Source organism: Saccopteryx leptura, chromosome 1 (assembly GCF_036850995.1).
Source record: "Saccopteryx leptura isolate mSacLep1 chromosome 1, mSacLep1_pri_phased_curated, whole genome shotgun sequence".
Taxonomy (NCBI): Eukaryota; Metazoa; Chordata; class Mammalia; order Chiroptera; family Emballonuridae; genus Saccopteryx; species Saccopteryx leptura.
In genome coordinates, this window is record NC_089503.1 from 171,868,282 (window position 1) to 171,893,708 (window position 25,427).

Genomic DNA, 25,427 nt, shown 5'->3' on the forward strand with positions numbered 1-25,427 from the left:
AAATTTTAAAAAAGAGATTGGGTAAAGGAAGGGAAACAATATGCTATTGTATTGATTTGCTCTAATACACTTTACAGTGGGGGTAGAAATTTGGTCCAATAGAATTAGCATTGCTGTAGAAGGGAGCCAGAAACTGAAGGCCAAGGGAAAGGGGGTCTGTTAACTTCATCCAACTGGCTGAGTTGTCTGTAGAGGCAGGATAATGACTGGATATCTGTCTGTGGGACGTTGAGTTACTAAAGGAAGCATGGTGATGGCCCTGGGGTTGTGTTGGAAGCAGAAGTTTCCAAATGGGCCAGAAAGGGCAATGGAAGGGTGTCGAGGTAAATTTCTTCCATAACATGAAGTCCACCACATGCCATAATTATCATAATTGCTGTCCTCTACACATCTTCTTTAATTACCATGCTTCTTTCTATTGATACAAGGGTGTGTGTGTGTGTGTGTGTGTAATGGTAAAAAAACAGACCTATTCAGTGAGAGAATAATCAAATACAGTGGTACCTTGAGATACGAATTTAATTCGTTCTGTAACCGAGCTCGTAAGTCAGTCAACTGGTATATCAAACTGCCGATACTGGACCCATGCACCAATGCACCAACTAGCGGAAGCTTCCCAAATCACGACTCGTATCTCGAAATTTCGCTCGGATCTTGCACAAAAATACGGACCGAGTCGCAGCTCGTATCTTAAAAATTTGTATGTTGGTCTGTTCGTATCTCAAGGTACCACTGTAATATTATTAACCATCAATTCACTTGAACAGTGGAGATTGGACTATACTATTCTTAGACACTTGACAACAAACTGAAGCTTTATTTAAGATCAAAACAGCTGAAAATGCATGGGAAGTGATTGATGATTTGGAAAAAGCTTTTTGTAAATAAAAAGATGTAATTTTTTTACTCCTATATTTAAAAAAAAATCAGACTTAAATCTTCATCAAAAAGCAGAAATCCTCAAGATATATTGAAGCAGAAAACCCCAGAGAGTTTCGGAACATCAGGACTGACTTCAGGCAAACAAGTCCCTATGTATCCACACTGGATTTATTTACCAGAGAGTAGCTAAGGATACTAAAGAGCACAGGGCAGGATGCCAGAGGGCAGGGGTTGTGCAGGAAGCATGGGAACCCTCCTTAGACCAGGGGCTCCCTGTAATGAGCAAATGAAAACAAAGGAAGATGAGAAATGGGCGGAGGCTGGCTGTGAGCTGCTGACCTTCCGAGTTGCTATTTTAGGTCCCTTGAACAGAATCATTAGGGCGGATGCCACTGCTACACTATTATGAAGGTCACCAGAAATGTGACTTGGTGTTCGGTTCTCTTTCCACCTCAGCCTAACCCCCGCCCCTCAAAATTCTTTAGCCCTTATTGGGAAAACATTATGCAAAGGTATAGCCTCACACTGCACCCTGACAGCAAACACAGAGAAATCAGCATGAAAAAATACCCGTAGAGAGTTCTTTAAGGCCAGCCAGGGCTACTTTGCAAGAAATATTTATCAGATGAATGTCATTGCTATAAAACGTTAAATCTCTTCTTTGGCCTTTACTGAAACTACATTCTGCATTCCTATTGCTAGTCTCCTTCTTTGATGTTTTCTCTATCTTCTTGCTGTTTCAGACCCTGGGCATCATTTCTTTCTTTATTCCCTAGGTAGCCACTAAAGCTCAGCTTTCTAGATTGTTCCCAAATTCACATTCTGACCCCGACTCCTCTTCTGTGATTCAGACTCATATTCCAATTAGCAGTATTTCACCTCTTATGCCCCGTCTACCTAGATGGCCCCTGTTCAAAACACTTTCAATGAAAACATTCAGATAGTGTTCCTTTTATAAAAGCCTGAGCATGTAGCTACAGATGTCCTAAAATGGATTTTATAATCAAAATCCTAGTGTCTGGGACCTGAATGCCCCAAACCTCCAGACATCTGGACTTCTTTAATGGTAAAAGGGGGAAAAAAGCTTAAAGCCTCATCCCGTATAATGTCCCTCAATATTTCCAAGGACTCTTGAAGAAGAGGGAACAGGTGGGATGAAATGGGGGGTTATATTTTTACTATGCACCTCTCCTTGTCATCTGGGCTCCAATTTCCTGCTTTGTTTCGATACTGGGTCCGAAGGGCAGCTTTCTTCCTTGTGTTGCACACATGCCAATGACTCCCAGATCTGATCCTCCCTGAGAGCTCTGGAATAAATTTCCTAAATGCGTTTTCAATATTCAGCTTGGGTATCTGACAAGCATCTCACACTTAAAGTACACAACACCGAACTCTCTCCCCCACCCCCATACACACACCTGTTTCTGTCATTTTCTCCATCTCAGAAAATGGTACTACCATTGATATCATTCCTTAAGCTAAAAATCCTGGAGTCATCTTTGGTTTTTCTCTTCCCCAATATACCAAGTAATCTGCCCATTCTATTTTCAAAATATATACTGAATCTAATCCTTTCTCACCACCTCCCATAATAGCATCATCTCTTACTTGGACAAGAGCAAGAGCATCCTATTGTCTATTGTTTTACTGCTTGCATGCTTGCTTGCCACCTTACGTTCTGATCCTTTTACAAAAACCATCACGATTCTCCAAAACATAAGACAAACCATGTCACTTCCAGATTCTACACTGTCTGGTGGCACCTCCTCCCCACAGTTTATCATAGTTGACAAATCCTCGGTGGTCTGGCCAACACCCAAATCTCTGTGTCCATCTTTGATCACGCTCTCCACTGTCTCCGGCTTTCTTCTTCCTTTTAACACGACAAGCTCTTACCATTTCAGGGCATTTGTTGTCGATGTTAGTTTCTATGTGGAACACTCCTTCACTAGGTTTTTATTGTCTGTGATTTCACCTTGAATTCTTCAACATAGCACAGTTATCTGTGATTTGTTTTAACCTGTACTAGGAGAGTCGGCAGCAGTTGACTTGCCCTCAGAATGGACGATCCTCACTCACGTTCTGTTTCCTCAGTCCTTCATTTCTTTCTCTAGAACACTTACAATACGTCTAAATTATATACTTGTTTACTCTGTCCTTATGTAATCCTTCCCTCACTCCATAGAGGTCCATGAGGGTGGAACCCCGGTTACTGGTATGCAGCAGGCACTCAATTTGTATTTGTAGATTAAATAGACACATGGGGCTTGTCATTCATCTGTTTTAAAAGTCACTTTTCTCATTTGTAAAATAAAAAGAATAACAAGATTGAGGTAAAAATGCCCCAAATACTTAATATGCCCCTTTCTATTTGTCTGTAGAGCAATTAACTTGTCTTTTCCTCTGGCCCATTTTGGCCACAACCTGGGGGAACCTCACTGTCCTACCAGTTTGCCTCATAAAGCAAAGAGAATTGTATGTGTCAACTGGTTTTTCATACCTTATATTTTTTATCTATTATAGATGTAGATATTTATAAGGATTACCTATATATGTTACCTATGTATGTATTCATATACTCTGTTATTTTCTACATGCATAACCAGAGTTAAATTGATATTGATCATTGTATACCATTTATACAAAATTCTTCCAGTATGATTAAGAGTGGCATTGGTGGTGTTTATTGAAGTCTTAAGTTTTTTATTGCAAAGAAAGGTAGGTACACATTTAAACAGTACTATTTCATGTAATGTCCTAGATTAACCCCAGAAATAACAAGCTATGCCAGTGGTGCCCAACCTTTTTTAGGCCACGGACCGGTTTAATGTCAGAAAATATTTTCACGGACCAGCCTTTAGGGTGGGACAGATAAATGTATCACGTGACCAAGACAAGCATCAAGAGTGAGTCTTAGATGGATGTAACAGAGGGAATCTGGTCATTTTTTAAAAATAAAACATCGTTCAGACTTAAATATAAATAAAACAGAAATAATGTAAGTTATTTATTCTTTCTCTGTGGACTGGTACCAAATGGCCCAGGGACCGGTACTGGTCTGCGGCCCAGGGATTGGGGACCACTGAGCTATGCGATTCAGCATCAGCAAATCTGTGTGATGCCTACTCAACATGAGGAGGCAATTTTTCCTACCCTGAGACTTCCCTTGTACTGAACTTTCCATTAGAGATGATGAGGCATGGCCTGGAGAAGGCTGCTAGGTCTCATAGGACTTGACCAAGTGTCTTTGGCTGGATCTATGGTAACCCCAATACTACCTTGGTCCCCAGTCCCCACAGCTAAAGCTTTGAAACATAGTGGCCATGAGCTGGGACCACTATGTGTCATTAATGACTAATAAGTAGGGTCTTTATTTCATTTTATTTTTTTATCTTCCAGAGTCCTTAACTATTCAGGTCCCTGACTAGTCAAGATTTCTTACATTTCACTTCCAAGTATATAAGCATTGTGCCCTTCTAAGTCAGCTTAGGACCAAACTATGACAAGGATCCCAAAACACCATACACAGGACTTAGAGAATGTAGACTAGTTACCCCTCTTCTCTGCCCATATATAGACGAACACATAAAAAGTCCTGCTAGTTGTCTCCAAATCACTTTGTTTAATTGGGGGGGGGGGGGAGGGATATTTATCAACTACATAATATCAGTATTTTTTCCTACTTTCATTTTTTTTTTTTTACCCTGAACCAGCTAACTGCCCATGAAAATCCCTGCTAATTAAGTCTGCACAAAAATGGAGGTCTCTGTCTCAAAGGCATGGGACGCTTGCCTCTAGCTCCGGGAGATGGCACCACCCTTCCTGAAACTCCAGGGCAGTCTCTCTATCAATTAGTCCGGGAAAACTCCCCTTTTTTGAGTAGATCGTTTCCTTTCACTAAACACTGTTTCTCCTTGGCAATTAATGATTCAGGAAATTGTTCTTCACATCTGTGGTTACTTATTATTTCTTATGCCTGACTGGCATATCCCCTGTTTGCACATAACTGGGAATCAGAGAGTGACCTTCATCAAAACTATTGATAACAAGGTCACACTCTCCGGTGTCAGACAGAATGATGGGTTATTAAAGCAGTCTGATAAACTGTGGGGATCAGGGTGGGAGCCACGTGGCACTACATTGGGAAAACTGTCACCGACTGGTCCCCTATGCTAATGGTAATGGTGCTGGTCATGACAATGACAGAAACTCAACATCTGTCTAGAGATACTACATCTTTCATTCCAACTCCCTTCCCCACTCCTAACTGGACAGCAAAGCAAGCAAGAGAACATCTTTTGAGGCCAAGATGAATGCAAATATCTAATAATAGATGCCGTGGAAGGAGGAACATAGGGCTTCCTGTCCCAGTATATTTCACCTGGTTATGAGACCATTTCATGACTTTGGATACTTTCAGCTCCTCTAAAAAAAATTTATGTTATTTTTTTTCAAGTATTAATAGCCTCTTCTAATGCTTCAGTCAGATCTTTGTGGATATTAGCGCATTTATCCAACTTCCTGGGGCAGTTAGAAGAGACTTCATTTTGCAGCTGAGAAAACAGGGAATGCTATCAATTAAATCACTTGCTCGAGGTCACTCAGGTAATTAAAGACAGAGCTATTTTGCAAACCCAGTACTGGTCCTTCTGATTCCCAGGTCCAACCTCTCAAATGCTAGGCCATGCATCAGGCCTCTCTCTTTACACATGACTTCCACCTAAGACTTCTTCAGCCAGGTTCAGTGTTGAGATACAATTCTTGGGCTCTATAATACAGAGTCCTGTAATCTATTCACAATTCCTTATCCTCCATTCCAGAATCTATAAAGAACTGAAAACTGAAAATTTTTTTAAGTCCCGTACCAATTTTCTTCTGGTAGCAAAATCTACACGAAACTGACACAGGCCTCTTTATCATGCGAATATTTACACGTTTCACTGAAGAAAATGTTCAGTTTGATTACGGAGTGCTGTTAAGAGACCCCTTCACACTGCCAGTGTTATGTTATATACTGTAAATTTTTTATTACTTTTTTAAATTCCAAAAAAAATAAAGTCCTAAATGTAAATTTTCCAAATAGATTTGGCTCCAAGGATTTAGGAAAAGAAAAAAATACAGGCCATTCTTTTCAATAAGTGTTGATCCCATCAAGTAGAAAAGCTGCCCCCATTAGCTCTGAGTTCTTCTAGTTCAGTGATTCTCAGACCGGCCTTCACACTATAGTCACTAGGGAGCTTTTAAAAGTTCTCATTTGTGGCAGCTCTCTGCTAGGTGAGAAACAAGTGGGTGTTGGCCCATTCCTGTGCGTGAGTGTGGCTGTGTCTTCTCCAAAGCCTCTTTCCAGGTACTGACCAGCAGCTTGCTCTTGTTCAGGTGGTTTACTTCTTCCAGTCAACATGCAGACTTCAGAAGCTCCAGAAGAGAGGCTGAGGAAATTTAAGTACCAAGGCAAAGATGCATCTATGAGGCGACAACAGTGGATAGCAGTCAGCTTACAGCTTCGAAAGGCCAAGAAAGATGAGCAGGTCTTAAAGAGAAGAAATATCACCAATCTCTCCTCTGACCCAGCTTCTGAAGAAGGAACCAAAGGGGTCAGCTTCACCCTACAGGAAATAATCAATGGAGTGAATGCTTCGGATCCAGACCTGTGTTTCCAGGCCACCAGGGCAGCCAGGAAAACACTGTCCTGGGAGAAGAAACCTCCTCTGAAACTGATTATTGAAGCAGGGCTCATTTCCAGGCTGGTGGAGTTCCTGAGGTCATCATCCACCCCTGCTTGCAGTTCGGGGCAGCCTGGGCTCTGACCAACATTGTTTCTGAGACTTCGGAGCAGACTCAAGCTGTAGTGGAAGGGTCGCCGTCCAGCCCTTGGTGGAGCTCCTGTCTTCCCCCCAGATGGCTGTGTGCGAACAGGCAGTGTGGGCCCTTGGGAATATCACAGGTGATGGCCCAGAATTCAGAGACTTTGTCATCTCAAGCAATGCCATCCCACATCTGCTGGCCCTGACATCATCAACCATATGAATTACATTTCTGCGGAACATCACATGGACCCTGTCCAACCTGTGCCGGAACAAGAACCCGTACCCCTGCAAGAAAGCAGTGAAGCAACTGTTGCCCACCCTTTTCTGCCTCCTCCACCACCACGCCAGTGAGGTGCTCTCTGACACCTGCTGGGCCCTGTGCTACCTCACCGAGGGCTATAATGAGCGCATTGGCCAAGTGGTGGACATGGGGGTGCTGCCCAGGCTGGTGGAGCTCATGACCAGCTCAGAACTCAATGTCTTGACCCCATCTCTCTGGACTGTGGGAAACACTGTCACAGGAACGGACTGCCAGACCCAGGGGGCCATTGATGCGGGCATCCTGAGCATGCTGCCCAGGCTCCTGCTGCACCACAAGTCCTCCATCCAGAAGGAAGCAGCCTGGGCCCTGAGCAATGTGGCTGCTGGGCCCTACCAACATATCCAGCAGCTGATCACCTGCAATGTTCTGCCCCCCTTGGTGTCTCTGCTAAAAAATGGATATTTTAAAGTCCAGAAAGAGGCTATCTGGGTGGTGGCTAACTTCACAAGTGGAAGCAGCTTGGACCAGTTGATCCAGCTTGTTCAATCTGGAGTCTTGGAGCCACTGGTGAACCTCCTCACTGTCCCAGACACCAAATGTGTCATTGTCATCCTTGACATCATCTCTTTCCTCCTCCAGGTAGCGGAGAAGCCTTCTGAGAAAGAGAGTCTGTGTCTTCTGATAGAGGAACTCGGTGGGGTGGATAGGATCAAGGCTTTGCAATTTCATGAGAACCATCAAGTTGCCATGACTGTGCTGAGCATTCTCGAGAACCACTTTTCTGAGGAAGAAGAAAATGACACAATGTTACCATCCCGAGACCAAGATCATGTATTCTTAAAGCACTTAACATAAAAATACTGAAGTTCCACAACTTCTAAACCAAGGACCAACCGCAAAGGGTAACTTTTTTAAGAAGCAGCACTTTTATATCTCAGTATGCCATAAGTATAAAGCTTTTAAAACTGAATGTTAATAAAATTTTTGACACTTTCACCTCTAAAAAAAAAAAAAAAGTTCTCATTCGCAGGCTTTCCCCGAGACCAATTTAATCAGTATCACTGGGGGAGGGACATCAGCATCATCAGTTCTGAAATGCCCCAGCCATTTCCAGTGTCTGCCTGTCAGAGAGCTGCTGTCTGGTTCTGACTCCGTCATTCACATAGTTCTTTCTGGTTGAGCCAATCAAATGTCTGCTCTCTCTGCCCTCCGTGACCAGATCAGGACAGCACCCGCCCACCTAAGGCACAAACAGTTGCAAACAATAACTGGAATTGGACAATGGAAGGAGTCTACACATTATGGGTTGAATCGTGTCTCCCCAAAAGATGTTTCCTAACCCTGAGAATGTGGCTTTCTTTGGAAACAGGGTCATTGCCAATGTTGTTAGTTAAGATGAGGTCATCCTAGAGCACAGTGGGCCTTTCATCCAATAGAATTGGTATCCTTAAAAGAAAAGGAGAAGAGAAACACAGATGGGAGAATGCCACATGAAGACACAGAGACACACAGGGAGAAGGCAACCCCATGACAACAGAGGCAAAGACTGGACTGAAGCATCTACAAGCCAAAGAACACCAATGATTTCTGGCAAACACCAGAAGTGGAGAAGAAGCAAGAAAACCTTTTACAGGTTTCAGAGGAAGTATGACATTGCAGACGCCTTGCATTCAGATTTCTAGACTCTAGAACTGGGAGAATAAACTTCTGTTGTTTTAAGCCATGCCGTGGTTGGTCATTTTTTCGGGAAGCCGTAGGAAACCAGTGCAGCACGTGCATGGGGATGAATCACAGCACTGTGGGTAGAATGCCCCCAGAGCTCTCTAAGTCCACCAGGTACAGCTCATCATGAGTGTTAGAGCACCACAACTAGAGGTGGGGGGCAGCCGGATCCATGAGAAACTGAAATAGTACACATTACCTACAGTAGTTCATTGCTCCCCAATGAACCCTTTGAGCTAAATACTGTTCAGTAAACACTACCTACTGGACGAGTAAATATTGTTAAGTAAAGAGAGAGCAGAGGCTTCCACGGATCAAAGACCTTGTCCAATGTTGCTCCAGTAACAAGAAGACAAGCCAGGATTCAGATCTAGTTGTACTTGTCACCCTAAAGCCCCTGCTTTCCAGGTCAGTATGGGAGGGAACTCCAGGTGAGCCCAGAGACCTCACCAATGCAACTTTCTTTCAGAGTCAGAAGCCTGGTCCAGCTGCCCTGCTACAAGTCATGGCTCCGATGTGACAAATGCAGGAGTTTGGCGTCCAGCTCCCACAGCTGCCAAAAGGAACTAAACGGAGGGACTGGAAGCAAAGGCAAGGCAGTCACAACAATGCCAGCAGCAGCAGCCACTGCGAAAGGGAGGGCCCAGTTACTACTGGTTGAAGTGTGAGGAAAATTGAAGTTGGTGATGGTTCAAGGTTATGTTGAAATTCCAAAGCAGTGGGCTTGCATAACCATGGAACATGGAAATTAAAGTATTACTGATGTTCACACTGTTTATTTCAGGACCTCGCTTTCTACCGCTCTTGGTCTCAACAAGTCTCAATCCAGTCACGAAGGGAAGGAGAAAGAGGAGATGTGTGTGTATTAAAAATGCAAATAAATTAGGGGTAGGGAAAACAACCAAAATAGAAGTATAATACCTATAACCTACTCTGCTTGCTCCTGGCTATGCTTATTCATATTATGTGAAAATGAAGCAAATCACCATCATTATCAGGTTCCAACAACTTGAAACCATTTTCCAGGCAAGAGGTTTCTGAATACACCGACCAGAAGCATCGATAACTTCTGAATCCTCCACAACCACAATGATTATGAGGAGTGCATATGTCCCAGACAGACACAGACACAGTTAATCCTCAAACCCCAGCCTCACAAAGAAAGCAGGATTGTCACCATATTGAAGAGGAGGACTCTGAGCTGACAAAACTGGGCCCAGTGACAAAGCGACTAAGAGGAAGAAACAAAATTTGAATCCAGGGCTGACTGCCTAACTTGAAGAAAGCCAGAGCTCTCTGTCCCATGTCATTTTCCCCATCACCCCGCCCCATACTTCTGCCTCCTAGCTGACAGCATCCGCCCTGCCTTGTCCCACCCTTCTATCCCCTTAGCACCTGTTAGAGTGCAATAAGAGCAACAGATGTGTTGATGACTAATTACAACATTTTCTTCTTCTCAAATTAAAGACTTTAAGTTATCAAAAGCAGAAGAGTCAGCCCCAGCTTACCCTCCCACACATCTGATTAGAATGCCTTCTAGTATGTTTATACGTGATGCAAACAATGTTTTGTTCTTTTTCCCTTTTCAGAGCCGAGCGATGGCACAAACTTTCAACTAAGACCTCTGTTGTTTCAAAGATACAGTCTTTATATGCCAACTGTGGTTTGCAAATAAAAAATGTTACATCTGCACACCAACAATTGATTTCATTTGGTTCCCTTAAACCAAAGGACAGGACAGAAATGACTGTTCTCTCTCCATCTCAGAACACATGAGTAGGGCCTGGGAGTGTGAAAAAGAATAGATATTTTTTATACCTCATATTTTCAGGATATGGGGAAAAGACTAGAAGATCAAACCAGGAAAAAAAAAATACTGACTTTACATAATATGATATGATCCCTTTTAAAATGCACATATCAGGAATTTTGTAAAGATTTGCAAAATGAAAAAGGTAAGGAAATTAATTGGAAAAGTTAATACACACATTTCAGTCTGAATAAACAATATCTGAGGAAAAGTTTGCTTAACTGATTATAATACTTTCTGATCAATTGACAAAGATTATAAAAAAAAAATTTTCGTGCCAGAGATAATACTAAATGTTCACCACAACCTGTTCCACAGTCCTTATTCCTGAAATATGAAAAACTGTATTTTTCAACCCCTTGAAGGTAGGTAATAGTGTACGATGAGTTCTAGCAAATCAATTTGAGTTCTAACAAATACATCATACCTAGAAGTGGTCATTTTCAGAAAAGTACCCTCTTGCAAAGTGTGAAAAATTATTTTCTTCATCACTGATTTTCCTAATAGGAGTGCCACACCTTTCTGCCAATAAGATCCCCTTGAGATATCCTAAGGTTTTTTTCCTTACAATTTAAATTTTTCTAGACCTTTTTAAATCTCCATTTTATACTTTTAAGACTTGAAACTTTTAACCCACCCAGTTGATTCTTTGTAGAAGTATTTTGTTCCGTTACAGCAGGGATTGGGAACCTATGGCTCATGAGCCAGATGTGGCTTTTTTGATGGCTGCATCTGGCTCGCAGACAAATCTTTAATAAAAATAATAATGTTAAAATATAAAACATTCTCATGTATTACAATCCATTCATTTCCTACTGCTCACGTTCATGGTTGCAGGTGGTTGGAACCAATCACAGCTGTCCTCTGGGACAACACCAAATTTTTATTGGATAATGCAGAACGTACACGGGTCGTTGTATGGCTCTCATGGAATTACATTTTAAAATATGTGGTGTTCATGGCTCTCTCAGCCAAAAAGCTTCCCGACCCCTGCGTTACAGGATGGTGCCTTGATACTCTCCCCTCTCTAGAATCTATGTGTCCTGTCCTCCTTCCAGTTGAAGGAGCATGATTGATACAGCTCATTTTATTTCAAACAATCCAGCAGAACTAGTATAGTAATGACATACCCCTTGCTTTAATTTTTATTTAACACTTGCTAATACATTACTGAGCTCCTACTATTTACAAATCCATCATTTTACTTCTCTCTTTGAAAGACCAAGGTCAAGGGTGCTACTGCTACCCTTGTTCATGTCTTCAAACTGTTAGTAGATAAAACCACACACATTCTCTGGACAATTACACAGCATTGCCCAAACTTACACATTGGGGTCACATACTTTAACTTACTAAAAAAATTCTCAAGGATAAGTTGGGGATTCAGGTTATTGCCCAGATGCTCTTACAGGTTCAGAATCTCAATTTTCCATTCTTGATGCTGTTCCTGCCATTGAAGAAGAACAGAGAAGCTTTGCTCCCAATTATCTCCTATCTCTTCTTTCACTCTTGCATTCCCTCCATATTCTTTCTGTGTGTCACCCCTGTGTCCCCACATTCTTTGGCTAGTTTGTTCCTTGTGCTCCCCATGGCTCCCTACTGTCATGGCACCATTACAGGTTCTTTTTTTATAGTGGAAGAGTGGGAAAGAAACCTATTCTGCTCTCAGGGTGAAGGATCAATGAGAGAAGTTATCCACAGTGCCTTGGTGGATTATTTCACTGGCATTGGGCACAGTCTGCACCCTTCTCAGATTCTCACCTACTATGCATTCCAGCCTGATTGAAGAAAGAGAGATGAGCCAAGACTAAAAACACTGACACACATACCAGGTATAGCAGACCAACAGGGAATGAAAACTCAGCCCAGTGGGATCAGGCGTTTATACAAATCATTTTCACATTATTTGGAATCGATCAGAGCAACATGATTTACAACACAATCAAATCAAGTACCAGGTAAGGAGAAGTAATTCTCCTACTTTGTGTGGAGGGTTTCAGGAAAGTTTTTAACACAAGGATATGACATTTGAACTGAATCACACCTCTAGCTCTCAGTATAAGCAATGTTTTCTTCCTGGAGCATCCGTGCTTCAAGTCTTTCATTGCATGACTAACAAATGTTCTTCAGGCATCAACCTGTTAATTACAGAAATCTTCATGTTCACGACCTTCTATGATGAAAAACTCTACCATTTGCCATCACAGCTCCCTCTTCATTTGCCCCCTAGACTTAGTCACATTCTTTATGAAGGTATTTTATCTTTTATTTTTTTGGTATTCATTCCTCCATTGCCTATTTTCCCATCTTGAATGTAAGCTCCATGAGGGCAGGAATCTGAGTCATTAGCTATTCCTGGTGCCTCCTCTGATGTCTAGTACATAGCAGGTGCTAAGTAAACAGTTATTGACTAAGTGGACTGAAACTAGTTTCTTGCTTGTATATCTACCATTCCCATTAGACTGTGAACCTCTAAGGGAATCCTGTTGTATTCATTTTGCAATTTCTTATTTTGCACAGTAATTCCTCCTGCTCTCTCGTACACAGTAGGTGCTCAAACTCAGGATGTTCTTTTTGCACAAATTGTTACTTATTCTTCCTTTATCCACTACTTTAGTTGGAAGGAAGGTAAAGAAATTCTAGGCTGAATTTTTTTTTTAACTGGCCCCCTCATTGTATGCAGTCTAGTGGGAGATGCTGATATCTAAACAGGCAAATAGAGTTCCACATGGTAAGCCCTAGAACAGGACTTAGCCCTTAGGAGTTCCCCCCCAACACGCACACACAAGTGGTCAAGAAAAACTTTCCACAGAAGTGTGTCAAATTCTGTGAAAAGTATCCTGGTTTGTTTTTTCCAGAATAATTTGAATCTTCAGAATAGCTCTTCTCTAAGCATTGCCATTACACTCATATTTATTAATTTTTTTCCTTAGAAACTCATCTTCATTGCATCAATCTATCCTATGTCTAAATTATCTGGTGCTCACACAACAAAGCCATCTCCGGTCTCCCGGTTATGAGAGTTTGCTGCTGCTAAAAATAGCCATGTTAAGGCTGGTTGTGTCCTTCAGTCTATGAGAACCAAGATTGAGCTGCATTATACCAATTATTATAGCAAGTATCTGGTGCATCATAATTATTGAATTAGTGGGGTCTGGATTTATGAGGTGAACTAAAATCTGATATAGAAAAACAGTTAATATTCACAACGCAAATTTTGTAAAGCATAAGCACACAAGAAAATCAGAAGTCAGATCAGGAAAACACCAAGTTCCAGTGCAGCAGACCTGGAGAAAATACTGGCCATGAGAGATAATGGAGTCAGATTTTAAAATTCCATCTACCCTAACCACATGACCCACTATTATGGAGCTCTCACTCTATCCCCATCACCAGGGCAATTATAATTTATTGTATATATTGGCTTAGACATCTTTCTTCACTACTCAACTAAGAGTCCCTTGAGTGTCAGGATCAAGTCTTTGAATCCTAGCACCCAACACAGCAACATAACTGTGGTACATAAGGTTCAATCAATGCTATCAAATAATCAATGGGTTGGTTAAACAATTCATTAAAAGTGTTGAATGTTATTTAATGCAAATAGCTCCATGAGGCAGCTATCTCTGTGTGGTCCACATATGAGTCCAGAGGACCTAAAGCACTCAATAAGTTCTTACTTATTATGAGCAAGTATAGTCATTCATGTCTATGTACTGTGGTCATGGTCTCTACAGACCAAATTTTGCCAACAGAGTCGGGTATCGTGCAGATCTCTTGAGCTTGCTTATCGCTGCAGGAAGTACCCATGGAAGCTACTTAATTCAAATTCTTGTGTCTCAGTTAAAGAAGAGCAGAAACTTCCTCTTTACCCAGATATCCCCTTTGCTTGTCCATCTAGACAGTGAGGAGCACATTTCAGTAACAAGCGGTAGAAAGTGTATCTTCCCTGAGCAGAAGAACGAGAAACAGAGAATTTTAGCCTCCGACCAAAAAATACAGTTTACTTATTGAGGATGAAATTTTATTTACACGTCAAGATCCATCCAGCCAGGATATTAGAGCCATGTGAGAAAAGGGGAAAAAAAAATCCCAACCACCACACCACTGGCAAAAAAACACATTTTCACAGGTTAGCAACAAAGCAAGACATTTTTCATGCTTGCCTCAAATTTTTGGCACCACCAAGGGACAGTTTTCTGAAGGTGAAGGGAAGAGCAAAGACAAGAATGACAATATGCAGGTGGAATGACCGTAAACACTGAAAAAGAATGATCATTGCTAGATGCCACTCCGAGGCCTGATATTTTAAGGTGTCCTTACACAGGGTTTCTTGCTCACTTGCTTCTTGTGTCTGTTTCTCTCTTTCCTTTTTATTGAAAGGCATATTTTCCTAGCCAGTAAGTAAATTTACGGTTTTCTGCCAACTACTTCACTGGAACAAGTTTTCCCTTTAATTTAACAATGCACCTATTACACTGTAATGTGCCCATAAAAACTTCTTTTCAGATAGAGCTTACCAAATTCCTTTCTTTCCGGCTCAAGACAAACAGAAATACGGTATATGCAATTTGAAACCAAGTAGCTCCCACTAAATTTACTGGGCAAGTATGCCGGGGCCACTGTTGTTTCACGAGAAGGTTGTATTCAAGGAATGAAACATCTCCTGGTTCTGACAACCACATACGCCAAGGGTTCTTGAGAAAAATAAGACTGTCACTAATTTGCTGGCTCATTTTATCTTCTGGATGGCTTACCCGTTAGCTGGGCTCCAAGGATTCATGTTCATATTCCCATTGTTGCCAGACCCAGCGACATTGTAGCATTTGCCACAATACACTTAAAAAAATTAATAATAATAATGAAAGATTCAAAAGGGATTTTACAAGAGAGAAAATTTCTTAATCATGCTTTCATAACTTTTAGCAAACAGTTGGTTTAAATTTCCAAATAACTCTTTTCCAAAGGATAGTATCAAAACACATGCAAAAAATAAAAGTCTAAATAAAGTACAATAAATTATTTCACTGCTAAGGGATTAGATTTCAAAGAGAGGACAGAGTACACATAAGGATATGAGAGTGGACTATATTGGGTCTTTGGGAATTGCTGTCAGATATTGATGAAAACGGAGAGACTGTAGGAGATCAGATAAAAGAGAGAAATGATTACATTTGGAAGAACAATGTGAAATACGTGGCCAACAGAGATTTCAAATGTAAGCTAATAGCAATCCGCGAAAGAACAAAGTTGGAGCGCGTCCCACATCTTCAACCACATTTACAATCATTCAGCATCTGTAAAAATTTTTACATAGCATTTTTCCCTCATTTCAAAATTTGCAAAATACATATTTAATAGGTTTAGTATGTCAGCCGGTAATTTTGTCCACAGGCAGTAAAAAGGATTTGTATTTTAAAATAAAAAAATTTTTTTTATATGAGCTGGGTTTTGCTGCCCGTTAAACTCTGCCCCAGCCAGCTGCAATCACGCCCGATTCATAGCCCCGAGATGCCATAAACTGCTCTATACATTCAGCATGGAGGCTGGTGAGAAAACCCACCATCTGACACTTGCACCTCCTTTGTCCCAAGTTTCACACTCCCCTCAGGCTGGGACATAGAGAGTCCCTATTCCAGCTGCTTGCTGTCCTCCTTCCTTATCTTATCCAAAATCAGGAAAGAGAAACTGATGGGGGAGAGATTTTTCTTGTTTTCCTATCTGACAGAGGAGTGTGTACCAATGACATTGGAAATCATCAGAGATGACTCAACCTTAAACAAAATTTGCGAAAGAAATGGCAAAGCCAGCTGGGACAGTCACTGGGGAACTGACTTGGGTCAGTCCTTCAGAGGCGAGGTTGTCCCATCCCCCTTTTGCGATGATGTCATTGTCTCACGATAACCTGACAGGGTCACAGCTTGAGCAGTAGTCTGGTTCATTTCATCTATAGAGATCTTACATCATTATATGATGCAAGCTTTTCAAATTGCTCCCAATTCTGTTCTGTCCTTTTTATTCCTATCCCGAGTTGCCCATATTTGAACCAAATAAACAATTAAAAAGAAAAAAAACCCACTACCCATCAAAGGCACATTAGAATGGCATCCTGAACCAATCAATGAATAGTATAGATCGTACTCCTCACGCAGAACAGAGACTTTCTTTAGGATGGAGTGTGAGCACCTCAGTTCTAGCTGATTGGGTTTGGATTGGAAATGTTTCCTATCTTGGTGGGAAATGGAAAAAAATACAAAGAGAAACTTGTATGTGAGAACCTCTCAATGTTACTCCAATTTTACTATAATTTATAAATCCTAAATTGACTTGATATCAAAACTTTGATGTTGCATTAGCAGGGGTTCAGAAACCTTTTCCACTCAGCTCATTTCATCTGCCATCTGTGACAACTCCACCTTTACTCCGTATTTTTGTGACTATTCCAGAGGTTCATAACAGGATAACCATGCTTTGCATTTGACTTACAAAAAGAATCATGTATACATGATCTACCATGGAGAGTTTTCTTAGTAGAGATAGTTTAAGAAAGGGGGTTTAGTCTCTGAATTTGCTTTCATAGATACAAAGTCTCCCCAATTTCACTGCAAGTAGAAAACACAGCTAAGAGGACTACTGCATTCTTAGGGAACTCCTATCTGTTGGGATTTTGCAACAACATCCCTGGGACAGATTTTTGAATTTGTTTCAATCTTGATTACAGCCTACACAATGAACAAAAAGTTAGTTCTACACAATGGCCAATCTTCGAAGTGAAAATAATATTGTTTTAGTTGGGGGGGGGGGATTTCTTTTTCAAGTAACACTCCCACTTTGTATTTTTAAAGTAAATAAACATACTAGAGAGAATTTGTATCTTCCTCATAACAAATTCCATTTTCATCGGAGACAATGTAGGTGGTACAATGATACAGATATGGGCAAGAGAGCCTTTCAGGTCCATGTGCTGTAATTTTGTAATGGACTGATGTCAGCCCTTTGGATGTTTTTTCTTTCTCCAGGTCTCTCATCCCATTCTCCCGTTTCCAGGGATCTAACAGTTAGAACTGTTATTGAGTGGAGGTGCCCTGGGGCAGAGAGAAGCCTGAGCCAGAGTCCTCCATCAATCCTTTTCTCGCTGTGACCTTGGCAAGTTGCTCAACCTTACGAAGCCTCAGTTTCCTTATGTATAAAAGAGTGACAGTATTTCTTCCCTGTTGAAATTGTTGTGAAATTGAGACAATGTGCGTAAGTGCTTCACTCACTGCCAAAAATATGGTGATTGCACTATATTTAATATTAAACTGGCAAAGTTTTTATAACAAGAGAGTGATTTTTCTGCTGCTTTGAGCAATCTGGCTATGAAAAACTCTAAGCCTTTTAAAATGTGGGAACCCCCTTTTCCTCCCCACAGGACGAGACCCCCAGTCATCCAGCATGTGGTTACTGACCACTTCTGACACCTGATCAATGTGTGATTACTCCCCTTTCAAGTAAGGTCGGCCCTCTCTCCTCTGATACACGCCCATCCCTCAGTGGTCTGAGCTCCCACACCTTAATTGGCAGGACATTCTCTCAATGTGTTATTTCATTTTCACTCTATACCCTAATGGACCACACCTCAAAGCCAAATCAATTATTGTGGAACTATTATTGTTGTAAATCAAACTCCAAAGAAAAACAGCATCAGAAGATTTCTTTTCACTTAACGTAGTATCAAACAGTATGAGACGTAGGTCTAACCAAACATGTGTCCTCAGTCTGTGAAGAAACGCCTGTGGATTGTCTTGCAAATTTGGCTTCTGATCCCTGGCTCCTCTAAGAAAAATAAACACAATAAGAACAGAGATCCTAAGAGACCTTAAGAGGTTTTCTGAATGGGTGTTTTTTTCTTAAATTGACTGCTTTTATTCCCATTAAGCGGGAGATCGATGAAAACATTCAGCTTTCAAAGTTCATAGGTATCAGTTATCTATTGCTATATAAAAAACTACTCCAAAATCTAGTGACTTTTATGGGGGACCATATTATTTCTTTTATTTGCTCATTTTACAGGTCAGCGATTTGAGCTGAGCTCAGCTTAAGTGACCTATGTCACTAAAGTCACTTATGAAGCTGCATTCAGTCATCCAGTGACTACATTGGGACTTTATGAGTTCGTGTGGTCTCCCTGACATCTCCAGAGACTGGTGGTCACAGTAAGGTGGGCTCCGTTTCTCCAGCAGGATAGTCTGGGCTGGCATCTCAGTTGCAAGAATTCAAGAGCAGGAGCTACAAGACCTCTTGGGACAGGTACATATGCAATCATTTCCACTGCTTGTCATCCAAGTCAAGTCATGTGGCCAAGCCCAGAGTCATGCATACAGAGGCGAATTATAGCAGCCATGCTGCAAATAATTGACCATGCCACATAAACCTTTAGGAGAATAAATTAAGCCATAATCCTCATCTTCTTCCTGGTTCGTTTAGCTAACCCTCTTTTACTCTATACTATGTGCCAGGGGCTAGTGATACAAAAGGGGATATAAATGGCTGATGCTCTAAGGGGTTCCATCTCTGCCAGAGAAGAAGGTCAGTAGACCTCCTGCACGGGGAGTAGCTCCATGACCATGGGATGTGGTTACTTGTGCTCAGCTGAAGTGATGAGCCAGGCATTCTAGAGGTGTGTACCATTCATCACAAAATAACCTGAGCCATAAGACTTCTATGTTTTGTTTGTTAATATAATCTCATCATAACACTACAACAGAATCAAGCTCATCATAAAATATTTATTGCTGAAACTGAGTTAATTACTTTGTCATCACACTCAAATGACAGCACAGGTGTTTGATCCTCTTTTGAAGCAGATTAGGGTATTGGTTAAGATCTTGGCCATGCAAAATTAATAATAATAATAATAATAATAATAAAATTTAATATCCTCATTGTAAAATATAGGCTATACTATATATATACTCATTCAATTATACTGTGAAATAAAGAAAATATAAAGTGTGTAAAACTCTTAGTTTTCATATATAACAGTGTTGTTTTATAATTAATGAAAAAAAAGAAACTTCTTTCAGAAATGTCTACATAATGATCCAGAATTTAAATGTAATAAAATAGCCATAGTTTCTCTTCTTTACCCTGTGCTCTTCAAGTCTCTTGGAAAACTAAACAAAAATTAATATAAGGAGATGGCAGATGTCAAATACTCATTTAAATTAGGAATCAACTCTCTTTTCTTGAAACACACTTTTTATTAGACATAACATGAAGAAAAGTGCATGTGTGTTTACTATGATGATAGCAAATGACTCCCAATTTTCTTTATTTCTGATAAAAACTCAGCTTTGTTGAAATGGATGTGTTTTTAATCCTCACACCCCAGGAGGTATTGAGCATGGGGTAACAAGAAGAAAGAACACCCCCTTTCCATGCCCTGAATTCACTCCAGCATAAAGCTCTGCCAACCCAGAGACAGGCACCCAAATTCATGATGTCAGAACGAAGGTCATACTTCAGGGTGTTCAGCAAAGATATCTCAGGAGTCTTTGCATTTTGGGCCAAATTTCCAATATAAGAAATTACTTTCCATCTATTCTAAAGTTGGAATGCAGTACCAATTGAATAATAAAACATCTCTCTTCACTTACAGTCACTACCAACCAATGCCAGAACATTCTTGTAGCTGACAATGTCTGCCTTTAAGTCTTGATTGTTCGATTTGGTTGGTTATGTCAACACCCGAGCATTATTTAACTATGTTCCTCCTTTTAATTCAATTTCCTGTTTTGTTTTCTCAAAACCATAAATTGTCTCTTAAGAAAGTTTATAGAATGCATATTGTTCTCCCGAGAGACCTGGCTGTCCCTCAGCTGGGCACTGTCTGCCAAAGGACATGTTTTTGGTTTTTTTTTCTTTTTTGAAACATTTTCCCTTTACTGGTTTTGCATAATGGTTACAACAATGCTCAAGTAATGAAAAAAGAATGAAGAATGTATGTCCCTTCCAGCAGCGAGCCACAATGTTAACGTTAAAACAAAGTAAAATAAAACAAAACAGAAACCCACCCTAAAGAGAGATCTGGACACCCAGCCTTCCTCCTCTCAGCTCCCTTATTCAGATTCAAGATGTTTCCTATCTTCTTTCCTCTTGCTCAAAATAAACTATCATATTTATGCTTGAAGAAAATGTGTCCTGTAGGACAACTGTGGTAATGTCCCTGTGGTCTGGGTTGGACCTGGCTCCGTTACCAACCAGCGTCAAACTCATGGGGACGAGACTGGACTTGTCTAAGTTGGCGTGGTCTTACTTCACGGATTGTTGTGAAGATGAAAGAGAATTCAGGTGAGGGAGACTCAGGCAGTGGGGGTTGCAGTTAAACACGAATCTGTTGCCAATTTCGTGGATGAGGCCATCACTTTGTGCCCTCAGGGCACCATGGATAGACTAAGTGCGGGAGAAGAACACCTAGATGGGCAGTGGTGACAGGCAGGTGCACTGGGAAGTCACGCTGATGGACACAATGCCAGACCCCACCCCCCCTACCGCTGCTGGATGCCACAAACAGTAATCTACGTGCACAAAACTGGGTCTTAGCCTGACTAGGCGGTGGCACAGGGGATAGCGCATCGGACTAGGATGCAGAGGACCCAGGTTCGAGACCCTGAGATCACCAGCTTGAGTGCAGGCTCATCTGGTTTGAGCAAAGCTCAACAGCTTGGACCCAAGGTCACTGGCTCGAGCAAGGGGTTACTCGGTCTGCTGAAGGCCCCATGGTCAAGGCACATATGAGAAAGCAATCAATGAACAACTAAGGTGTTGCAACAAAAAAACTGATAATTGATGCTTCTCATCTCTCTCAGTTCCTGTCTGTCTGTCCCTGTCCGTCCCTCTCTCTGACTCTCTCTGTCTCTAAAAAAATAAAAATAAATAAATAAATAAACTGGGTCTTAATTAATTTTGGTATCTACAGCAGCATATAATAGGTGCTAATTATTGTTGCTGAATTTTTTCAACTGTCCACACATGTATTCCTGGGCACAGTAACCTACAATACAATAGGGGGCCAGTCAACTATACTTTGTGGGCCCAATCTGGCCCATAGTCTCTCTCTCTCTCTCTCTCTCTCTCTCTCTCTCTCCCTATATATATGGTGTATTTTTTTCTAAAGTGAGAAGTGGAGAGGCAGTCTTCAGCATGCACCCGACCAGAATCCACCTGGCATGCCCACTAGGGGGTGATGCTTTACCCATCTGGAACATTGTCCCATTGCAACCAGAGCCATCCTAGCACCTGAGGCAAAGGCCATGGAGCCATCCTCAGTGCCTGGGCCAACTTTGCTCCAGTGGAGCCTTGGCTGCGGGAGGGGAAGAGAGAGAGAGAGAAAGGAGAGGGGGAAGGATAGAGAATCAGATGGGCACTTTTCCTGTGTGCCCTGGCCGGGAATTAAACCCAGGACTTCTACACACTAGGCCAGCACTCTACCACTGAGGCAACTGACCAGGACACTGTCTATTTTGTAAATAAAATTTTATTGGGACCGACCACATCCATTTATTTAAGTATTGCTTATGCTGCTTTCATGTTTCAATAGAGAGTTAGGTATTTACAGTGGAGTCCCCTTATGGCCCACAATGCCAAACTATCTAGTCCTGGTCCTGTGTAGAAATTGTATCAAACTTCGGCCACTAGAATTTTTTTTTTAACAGAGACAGAGAGAGAGAGAGACAGACAGAGAGAGGGATAGATAGGGACAGACAGACAGGAATGGAGAGAGATGAGAAGCATCAATCATTAGTTTTTCGTTGCGACACCTTAGCTGTTCATTGATTGCTTTCTCATATATGCCTTGACTGTGGGCCTTCAGCAGACTGAGTAACCCCTTGCTTGAGTCAGTGACCTTGGGTCCAAGCTGAAGAGCTTTGCTCAAACCAGATGAGCCCATGCTCAAGTTGGCGACCTCAAGGTTTCAAACCTGGGTCCTCCGCATCCCAGTCTGATGCTCTATCCACTGTGCCACTGCCTGGTCAGGCTGGCCACTAGAATTAAGTTGCCTGTTCACTCCCACATAAGTAGAAGGTCTCCTGATAAACACCCTAATTCAGGCACCTTGCACTTTTTTGAGGATTATGTTTTAATATGATTGCTTTATTTTCCCATGGACATTACTGGCTTATGCATTTTTTAAAGAGAGAACCTGATTTTATTGAAAAAAGAACAAAAAAGGTGTGTGTGGGGGGGTAAGAAGTACTCATCGGCAGTTACAAAATAGTCACAGGGATGTAAATACAATGTAGGGAATACAGTCAATTGCATTCTAATAACTAAGTATGGGGTGCCAGGTGGGTACTGGACTTACTGGGGGAACACTTTGTAAGCTGTATAAATGTCTAACCACTATGCTGTACACCTGAAACCAATATAATATTGAATGTCAACTATAATTTGAGAAAATACAGTGTCTATGATGTGCAGAGACACTTACAGCCCTAATAGGCATCTTGGAAAGATGACTCCAGGGGACCGTAATGCAGAGCATGTCCAGGGACCCTGGTGTCAGCCTCTCCATGCTCAACTGCCAGCGTACTGGTGACTCTGGGGTCACTATAGATGATAACTGGATACCACTGACCTCACCCTCATTCGCAGCCTTTCCCTGGGTCTATGTGTCCACTCTGGACTCATGGATAATGTCACCACACAGAGATACTGGACAACAATGTAGCAAAAGGGACAGGTTCACGGAAACCTGGCTCATTCTGCATCCGGCTGCTACCTCTGCTTTGGCAGAATGTTCTGGGCATGAGCCCCTAATTCTCCAGTTACCTCTGGGTATGGGGATACATTTGCATCTGTGGCTAGCTCACCCTTCAGAGGAGCTAGTGCCATCAGTCACTTACTCGGGGCCCTCTCCTGTCTGTCTGGTAGCTCTTCACACTGTACTGCCTGCTCTTGAGAGGCCGAGTTGGCATGGCTGTCTGACTAGCTCTGAAAAATCCATTTGGATTCATTTCTTCGACCATCGTCCACCGGTGGAGGGAGGCCGCAAAGAAAAAATCAGGCTTGGGAGTGTGGAAACCACTGTACTTAAAACCATATCCTTTGCTTATTTATTTCCAGCAGGAGGCCACACAGATGCAGAGGAGCAGCCGGCTTGTGAAACAGGATGTAAGCTCCACTCTGGTTCAATGGCCCTCCTGGATGTTCAATCCTAGAGGCGGTACTCCTTATTACTGAAGACTATCCAGACCTTCCAGGCCCCAGAGAGGGTTTCACGTTGAGAGACTATGGGATGGGATCTCCTCTCCGTCCCCAGAAATCTCGGGCTGATGTTGCCTGCAGGCCAAGTCCAAACGGTGTCCTCCCCTGGAATTGCTGGGCCTCCTCCAGAAGGCTTTCAACACAAGGCACTCTGATGAAATTTGGCAGGTAGGAAACCCGGGTGTTTGTAACAGAAATACGGCAGTGACCCCATGATCTGGGTCTGTATCCGCGCCACCATATAAAGCGTGTTTCTCTGAACAGAGTAGCACAAGTGCCCGTGATGGGTGGGTGGGGGCAGGGGAGGCTTGGTAAAAGGCTTCCTCAGGTCGGGAGGTAGCAGGGCCTCCTAATGAAAAAACCATGCAGCTGTCATCCCCTGACACCTGGTTCAATGTCCTTTCTAATGAATTATCCTCTGACCTTTGTTTCCATGCAAGACTGTCTAAACTAGCGTAGATATTCAAATACAACACTTGTCAGTCAATGAATCTGATAGAAACCCCCTCAGAGAGCCTATAAACCTGAGAATGTGAGTGAGAGAAGGACAGGACATGTTTGACCAGCTTAATGATTAGTTAATAAATGCCTGGAGAACATGAGCATTTTTAACAAAGCACAGGGTGAGGCAAAAGTAGGTTGACAGTTGTTCGAATGGAAAATAATCCAAATAATCAATAGATAATAATACAAGGAAAAACTCTGTTTCATGCACTCACAAGTATAAACCTACTTCTGCCACACCCTTTACAATCTAGTAGAACATTTGAGGAGGTCCCTTCAACCTTGAGTGGGATGATTTCCTCTTCACTGATGAGTAGGGAACAGAGCTAATCAGACCCTGCTAACCAGTTCCACCGTATTCATCGACCAGTGGGGAAAGACAGGAGTTGCCTAAGAGAACCCACATGCATCTGTGAAGACCAAGAGTGAGGCCCATGGGAAGGTCTATGTGGTCCAAGGCACAGACATGGCTCTCATCTCACACCCACACCCACTGAGTCCCACCACAATCAAGCCAGGAAGCCTGATCGCTTCCTTCTCCTGATTAAGTTTATTAAACAGAAAGTCCATTCCATGATGCCCAGGTGTCCTGAGCCCCACAGGTCTCCTTTGTGTCTGGCCCACTGGACCCCATGTTCTTACTGCCCCAATCAACATGCTCAAAGATTTTGAAGAAGAAAGTGGAAGGGATGCAATATATCTTGTGTCCACTGAGATTTACTAAGTGTTTTGAACTATATGGTCCTAGAAAACAAAGTCTATGCAAATCACAAGCCCAATAGTATATAGTAAGAATCAGGCTTCAAGGAAATTCATCCTAAATCAAGGGAACTACATAGCCAGATGGTGCCTCTCGGTCAGCTGGGTATTTTCTGCCAGATTTGAGAGCACCCTCTCCACAGACACTTGTGCAACCACACTGCCCCATGCATCTCCTTTAGAGAGCAAGCATAGAAGCATTTTTATTGTCTTCCATTTTTTTCACTTTTAATATGACGAGAGCTCCAAATTCATATAACTCTAATTAAAAATAGACTCTATCAGTGTCCCAATCTAAAAGCATATCAAAAATTGTTGGCAACATGAAGTAAAAGTTCTACTAGGTTAACAAGAAACTTGTGTTTTTAAAAAAAATGTGTTGGAGGAAAAGAATGGCCTAATGGCATAGCTTACTTTTAAATGATTTGATTCA

The 25,427-nt window shown here is 41.8% G+C and overlaps 1 long non-coding RNA gene and 1 pseudogene across 1 annotated transcript in view; one reads left to right on the plus strand and one right to left on the minus strand.

Moving 5' to 3' along the window:
- The window catches only part of LOC136389100 (uncharacterized), a 345,590-nt gene that overhangs the window by 222,420 nt on the left and 97,743 nt on the right, over positions 1–25,427 (minus strand). The window lies entirely within an intron of this gene.
- Positions 5,392–7,806, plus strand: LOC136389099 (importin subunit alpha-8-like; annotated as a pseudogene).